The sequence below is a fragment of the Crocodylus porosus genome, unplaced genomic scaffold, assembly GCF_001723895.1.
Source record: "Crocodylus porosus isolate Cpor-Errol unplaced genomic scaffold, CroPor_comp1, whole genome shotgun sequence".
In the NCBI taxonomy this organism is placed as follows: Eukaryota; Metazoa; Chordata; order Crocodylia; family Crocodylidae; genus Crocodylus; species Crocodylus porosus.
The window spans coordinates 4,527,312-4,535,394 of record NW_017728936.1 but is presented as its reverse complement, the minus strand read 5'-3'; positions in this window follow the sequence as shown (position 1 = coordinate 4,535,394).

The following is an 8,083-nucleotide window of genomic DNA, read 5'->3' as shown; positions in this document are numbered from 1 at the left end:
TTCAGTCTACTGGAACTGCCACATTCTGGGTAAATTATTCAGTGCCTGCAGGAAAGAACAGATGGTGTCCTAGAAAGCCTTCTCTTGGCTTGTCACAACTACTTGGGAAGGAGTTTGATTAACAGAAGTTCATTTAAATGACATTACAACAAACCTAAAACCCTGCCTTTGGTTTTCTGGGTAGAGGACCTGCACCTCCACTGTTAATTTCAGATCAGAGAGGCATTCTGGGTCCTAATTTGGGAGTTCAGGCTTAATCTGATTAGAATCCTAAAGCAAATACATTGGACCTAAATCTGAATGAATGTTTTAATGCCCAAGTGCTCAGAAACCAGTTGGCTAAAATGGATTTAAACTTCAGGATTGAAAACACTTGTGTATATTTTTGTTTGTTTTAAAGATCTACATTAAAAATCTACTATTGATCCAGGCATCAGCCAGCCACAGACTCTGACCTTGGTGGTAATGGAGTATTAAGACCCTTCTCTTGGGGAAACTAGTCTGTGGCTTAAGGAGAATGGGCTTTTCAACGCTTCAAACTGCACAAAACACAAGAAAGCAGTTTTGTACCAGTCACTTTGGGGGGTGGGGAGGGAGCAGAAGAATTTGGTCCGATCCACTTCCAGCCTGAGGGGTTTGACACCCATTCCTGACCAGCACTAGGGGACATGACAGCTGGCCTGATCGATTAGATGTACACATTCTGAAAGCCTCTACTTGCTTGCATGGCCAAGAGACTTTCCATTTCCAGATAAGTAGCCTTCAGAAGTTAAACGGATATGATGATTGCATGAGCTTCCCCTTCCTCTAATATTTTTATTTCTGCTTAGGCAAGTATATCGCACTCAGCATCACAATGCCCACGTGCTACAAATATGACTTGACTTTACTAAATACCGATGAAGAAGTTGCTGGAGCACTACTTATGAAGCCTGCTTGCTGCCTTCAGGAGCAAATGCTTTGTGCTGGGATTTTGCTTACTGTCACTGTGAAAGACTGGAAGAGCAAGCTGGACTGCAGTCTCACTGTGCCTCTCCAGCAGTGTGGTTAACTTCTACTTTGCCACCAAAGGCTGTCGCAGCCAGAACTGGACCTACAGGATCATTGCTGCTCATGTTGATACGCAGGAAGAACAGACTGAACCCAGAGTGCCTGCACTTCATAGACAAACCACCCAGATACCCAACTCCTCTACCCTCTATATGCTGCTTGACAGCTGGGGGTAGGAAAGCCATCAGCAAGGTATGGCTCTCATCCTCCTGCCTGCATCTTTTTCCCCCCTCTTTTTGTTCTTTGTGGCAGGCAGTGCTTATTGCAGATGTACACGAGGCTTGGTGCAATGGGGCCCTGATAATGATCAGTGGCTTTGCATTAGGTTTGTAATCACTGCAGTTGCTGATCCTATCTTGGCTAGGCTGGGCTGCCTCTTAAAATTTAAATTGAGAGTAAGAATGCAACTAACCCCCCCAAATCCTTTGTTTAAACACTGGGCAGGGAGGCTTGGGAAACCAAATGAGACTCACCTTCCTGATTCCTCAGTAGCTTTATTAGGGAGGGAAGCAGAGGATTGTGTGTCACTGATTTCACCATATCAGTTCTCTGGTGCGTCTATTCTTCTGGTTAGTCCAGCTGCCAGGAATTAATAGCTATAGGCACCATTCCCATGTGCATACTTGCCTGTCCTCTGTATTCAATTCCAGCACAGCTATATGACTACTGAGACACTGACCTACTGAGAAACACACATTTTTCTCTGCAAAACTTCCCAGTGGTTTTAGGATCCCTCCGTGTCTGTATGGGAACAGACCAGGCCTGGACTCCTACTTGATGCACCTGGGTCATTGTAGCTCTGCCCTGTTGTTGGAGTCTAGCTGACATCCTCTACCCTGTCATTTGATTTATTTGACTGATGACTGCAGCTGGGTTGCATTTCCATTTTGCTGGTGCCAGTGCAGTTAAGCCATTGTGTTAGACAAAGTGTTCTCTGCACGCACAATCCTACAGGGCATCATCCCACAGGAAGCAATTTGTTAATTTGTTTCCTTTCCCATTTCAGTTGTTTGCATTAAGCAACTAGCACGCGTACTTCAGGGGTTAGATTTTCCTCTGGATATGAGTGTGCGCGCATGGAATGGGCTACAGTGACTGTTAAAGTGGGGATAGACCCCTCTTGTTGGACTACTGTATCAGCCCCTAGGTACATTGGGTCACTAGTGCAGACCAGAGCGTGTTACTGTACCCTCAAGCAAGTGATTCTCCCATTATTCAGTCCTTTCCAGTGAGCACTGATGAATTTGAAGGCAATGATGAAGAGAGCAGCTGTGTAGCATCATATTGTAAGGAACACACTTCTATGGTTGGGCTGATCCAGGCCTCGCTTCCCCCCCACCCCCATATTGGTACCATACAACCCAGTGTTAAAATCAAATGATGCGGTATTTTCTGCAGGCAGGAGCACAACAGTCCCTCAACTCTGTTGACATGCTTTCCCCTACCCACCAGCCTTGTAGCATTTGTATGTACTGACTACAGGCAGCAAAGCCACATGGTTTGCTTTCAATCCTTTGGCAGCAAGCTGGTTGCCGCTGGTGCCCTGGCCTACAAGAACCCCTGAGCTTCCCATCTAACCTCTTAGTCTGCAAAGCAGGCATAAGCCAGTACTTGGCATCAGCCTCTTGCCCGTGGCAGTAACTGCAATGGCACAAATTCAGTATTTAGGATTTCATTGTCAGGCTCAAATATTGGAAGCAGATGGCTTGGGAGAGAGTCCTTCCTTGTGACACACAGCAACAGGGCAAATTAGTAATAAAGTGTAACAAATAGAATGTGAAGGATAAGTGGAGTTAAATGCTGAAGTCAGAGTTTTTTGGGATGCATAAAAATATCTCAAACCCTCAGAAAGCAATAACGGGCTGGAAATCAGCAGTAAGCAGAGCACAGTGCCTGGCTGAAAGCAAAGGCCATATGGTAACCATGCCTGCTCAAGCACACAATGGCCCACCTGGTAGACCCCATCAACCAGCAAAAGCATGACGCATCCTGCACTGCCTCTCCATCCAGCTCTGGGCCATCTTGTGGGACAGACTAACTTGCAGAGCCATCACTGCGCTTGGATTGCACTGACTTTGGCGCACTGTTTGCTTGGCTGCAATCAATGTGAACAGCAGAGAGTGAAACTTGTCTGGGGCTCCAAGCTATACGTTGGCAGTAGGAAATGCACAGAAGACCAAGATGAGCCTAAGCAACACCCCCTTTTGTTATATGATACCAGAGCCATTTCTCATATCAAGTCTCTCCTTCAATAATGACTCCAGAGTGGCCAGCAACAGCTTTACTGCAGACACAGCCAGATGAAACTGCTGAACCCTAGAAATGAGGGAAAACAGGATCTTTCATGAATGTACTTGGCATTTTTAAAGAAGATAAGGACCACAGCAGGTGGCAATAAGTGACATACCTAAGGCTTTGCATGGCTACATCATCCACAGTGTTGTTCCTCTGCAGGCTCAGTTTACACCTAGTTTGGGTATGTCTGCCTTCCTTGGATATCTGTCCTGAACCAGAAGGACGCTGCTGTCACTTCCTATCGTATCAGGAAGACTGTGGTGAGCAGGATGATGTAGCCCTGGTTTGTTCAAAGTAGTATATTTGATAACACATGGGACCAATGTTTTATAAAGAGACTATCAAGCTCCAAGTGTCCCGAGGTGGGGAGTAGGCCACACAGTTTTGGTGAGAAAAAAGGAGGAACTGATTAACTGCATGTTACGAGAAGTCCTGGCTGTGGAGGCCACTTTGGAAGTGCAAATCTACAAATGCAAATTGCACTGATAAGCTCTCATGAGCTCTACATCATAGATTTCCCTGAGCCGCCGCTCTTACCAGTGCTGAAGTTGCGTGTACGTTCCTGCCACAATCCTGTTCTATGGGCCGTAAGTCCCAGTAAAACACACCCTTCAGGAGCCTGTGAACAAGGCCTCTGATGCACCAACAGACAAGCTCATCTGGACTATAGTTTGTTGAGCAAGGTGCCCCCCAACTTTCCTTTTGAGTGGAAATGGCAAGGACAAAAAGCTTCTGTCCAGGGCACAAACAAGGTTACTTCTCTGAGCAGGGCAGAATGTTTTCTGCCTTCTAACCAGTTATATACAGACACCCAGTGTATCTGAAGAACCATCTACTGGAAATGGAGACATGACCTTGATGGCCCACAGCATGAGTCGGATTATACCCCCGATCTCCTCTCTGGGCACCCCTCCTTGAGTCATTTGGAGGAATTCGGGTGTATTCTTTTTGCAGGGAGACATATCATCTCAGTATTGATGGCAAGCTTCCCTAAACCCGGCATCCAGAACTTGCTACGTAACATTCAGAATAAGTTCCCTTGTTACCTCCCATTTTTTTGAGCCAGCTCCTTCAGAAGATGAACCACCCTGATTGACCCCTCATAGTGAGTTAGGGCTAGGGTGTTGTGCATGGAGGAGTTATCTACAGACTTGAGAAGCTCCCCCCAAAAAGGAAAAGAAAGTGTTTGCAGTTGGATGTTGTTATCAGAGAACCCCCACCTGGGTCTTACAACTCTCAAGAAATGCTGCAAAGGCCTGAAGGAAGCAGCTTCAAAGAGAATACCTGCTGAGAGAAGATCGTTTGAAGGATGTTGATGAGACAGAGGGATGGGCTGGTTCCCTTGTCTGCAGCCTCAGTGACTGCTTTGCTTCTCAGTTCATCAGCTCTTTAGGGAGCTCAATGTGTGAAAGGATATCAAATATCAGGCTGCAGTTCCCTTGTCTTCATTTGGAGCTGTAGTTAGCCCTCGGGACATGTATAGCAAATCTTAGTCAAGCGAAACATTCATCCTGAAAGAAGCCACTAGAGGAAATCTAGCCAAAAGTAGGCTGTATATCAGGCGGTTCCCCCTCTACCCTCCCTCTTCCGTTTTGATGATGGTGCTTTTTGTTGTGGCTTTTGCTTTTCAGCACTCACAGTGGTCTGCCAGGAAAGCAGGGAGAAGAGGCTGCAGCCAGTATTTCCAGAGCTGAGCATCTGTAGATGAATAATAATTGTCTTCTCCACAGTGTGGCTTGGCAGGAGGAATCCCACACCTGGTGCTAGACCCTGTTTCTAAGGCTCATCCTTGGGAAGATAAATGAACATCTTTAGAGTCTCTGGGTACAAGGAGGATGCCAGGGCAGGAAATCTCAGCAGGGAATTCTCGTCGCACCTTCCCCCTAGTTTTGTGAGGCAGATCAGGGCAAGGTACACTGCTCTTCTTCCACTTCACACCTTTGTCTATGCTTCTGCCATTTCTAAAAACATGATGTTAGACATTAATTCTGGGAAGCCTGGCTTCTCATTCAAAGTTCTAGCTTTGAAGATGGCTCTTTTTCATGAGCGAAGCCTGCCAAAGAAGTCTTAAAAGCAATGGAATAATCTGATTGATAGGTCTCGAGATTCTGGATGCTCTAATTGCATAGTAGACTGTAAGCAATACGTTTCAATAGGTCATATCCTTGTGGAGGAGAGGAAGGGGAGGCTCCCTTCCCCTACTCTCCAGGCCCCAATGATGAGAGAGGTCTGCTAGGTATAATTTTCAGACTTTCTCTGGTAACACATCCTATCTCCTTTGGGACCCCTGGGAGCTGGAAGGAGAGAGGAGGAGAGTCCATGTCCTGGGAGGTCCCTAGAGCTCTTATGAGATGCAGCAAGGTTACAAACACTAGAGAGAAACAACTCTGTTCCCTAGGGCCAGGTGAGGTGTTAAAACTCAAGTAAGGCCCAGATCAAAACCATCCAGGCTGGTCAGGGTTAAACCTGTGCCTAGTACATGGGGTAGAAGAAGCTGTCTTCTACAGCCACGCTAATTAGATGTTAAGGAAGGGGCAGGTGATTATTTCAGGTGACGGGCCACTTACCGAGTTTTGGCAAGCTGTTGAGGGCCGCATTTTCCACTCTGGTGCTAGGCAGGGGGCTTCTGGTTGGGTGTGGGGGTAGGGTGGGGCTGGGCAGGCCTTGCTGCTGGGTCCTGCCGCTGGCTTCCTGTGGGTTCTACTGCCCCTGGCTCCTGTCATCTTTGACAGGCAGCCAGGAGCAAATAAATACCAATTTTCTAAAACTTTCAGGGGCCCCGCAAGCCAGACAGAATGGCCTGGTTGGCCGGATTTTGCCCACCCCTGTGTTACGGGATGAGGGTAGAGGCAGCTGGGGGAGGGAACAAGGTAAGAGAACAGGGTTCCTCAGGATCAGCACTTCACCCCAGGTGCTAAGAAACCTCTTGGCTATTTATATGGATAAACAAGAGCATCCAGAGTCTCAGTAGTTCCTAGGAGTAAGAAGAATATTGGTGGGGAGATAAAACCTCATTTCCAAGGTTTAAGCCAAGCTCTAACAATTATGGAACATGGCAGCAACCTCATCCCTGCCTACAGTGGCTTCTTGCTCTGGCCTCTGATGCACCAAGTGATCATCACTGCGGGGCAGCAGCTAGTTACCTGGATGGACTCCTGTTCTGTCCAGTTGGGCAGCTGGCCTTATGAAGCTCTCAACCTCAGACCCCACATGCTTGGCTGAGGCCTGAGTGTAAGTAAGTGAAACCAGCAGGCTGAATAAGCAGTACTGGTTGCACTGAAATGATCTTTCCCCAGAGATTTTCCTTCTCCCAGGGCATCCACTCCACCTCCATGCAAAGGAAGAACAGTCTTGTCAAAGTTACTGTTTCCAAAATCTCTGCACTGTGTTCCCTTGCTGAAGATGGCTGACCATACCCTGATCCTCCCCAGTCCTTTCCCAGTGCCAACCCAAGGCTTTGATTCCCTTTTACAGTATAAAAGATTTACCTGTGCTGGCTGCACCATTACGCTTGCTTCTTCTCTACTGCTGAGACCAAGATTTACTTTTCCATTTTCTCTACCAGATGTGGATGCTGACAGTAGATACAGTGAAGGATGTTTCTTCAGAGAGGCTGCAGAAGAAAAATGGGATTTTCATCCAGCCTTCTCACAAAACACCTATAAAGGAAGGATCTGTGTAAAATAATTTTATTGATCTGGTCTATTTTAGAGGGGAAAAACAGAACAACCTTCCAAACACACCACACTACACCACACCACAGATTTACAAGTCTCTTTAACCAAAAGGAGAAATGTTGGGTTTCCCCAGTAACTGGAAAAATATGCAAGAGGATGGTGTGAATTGTTTGCATGTTTTCTAGCTGTTTCTATGGATAAATGATCACAACAGAATTGCAAAGAGCTGCGTTAAAGCTGTTTTTCTGGATCAAAACTTTTTGAACACTTAAACCTGACAGGGCGAAGCGTGTTACACTGCTGTGACTTCAAGACAAACCTGAATTCAATGAACTAGGCTGGCTATGGAGGGTTGAAGACTGCCAGCAGTGTGGTCACACTAGCATGGGGCCCAGAGCAGGAAAACTGCATAAGCATCTCTTCAGCTTCCCAGACAGGTTGTGCGCTCCTGGCTGGGGCCTGGGCCTGTGCCTGTGCCTGCTTCTGCACAGCTCGTGCTAGCCAAGCAAGCTAGAAGTGAGCTCCTGCAAACCTGAATCCAGTTAAAACTGAATCCTTTTGCAAGCAATGACATCATGGGTTTCCCCTCATAGTGGGATCAAGGTCCATTTTAAAAGCAGTCAGGATTTGTTCTCCAACTTCCCCTGTTGGGCGTTATTGGGAAGCAGCAGGATTGACTGTGGGCTTGATGTGGAATGAAATGGGAGAAATGCTTCCATGTAACACAAGCCAGAGGTCAGACTAGACAATCTGGAATGGCGCCTTGGCCTTAGGCTCAGTGAGACATCGCCCGTCTTCACCGCGTAGCCAGATTTTCACCAGTCTCTAAGTCAGGGCGGGCAACCTGTGGCAGGGTCAGCCTGTGTGTGGCACGCAGCAAATTGAGGAGGGGGAGATAGGGCGGGAGCAGAAAGCACAGCAGGTAGGGGAAGGGAATTGGAGCGGCACTTGGGGAGGGTGAAGGCCTTAATTTATGACACAAGACTGCCCGCCACTGCTCTAAGTTTTCAATTAGGAAGTTTTTCCACTCATCAAATAAGGAATTATCCAAACCTCCAAGC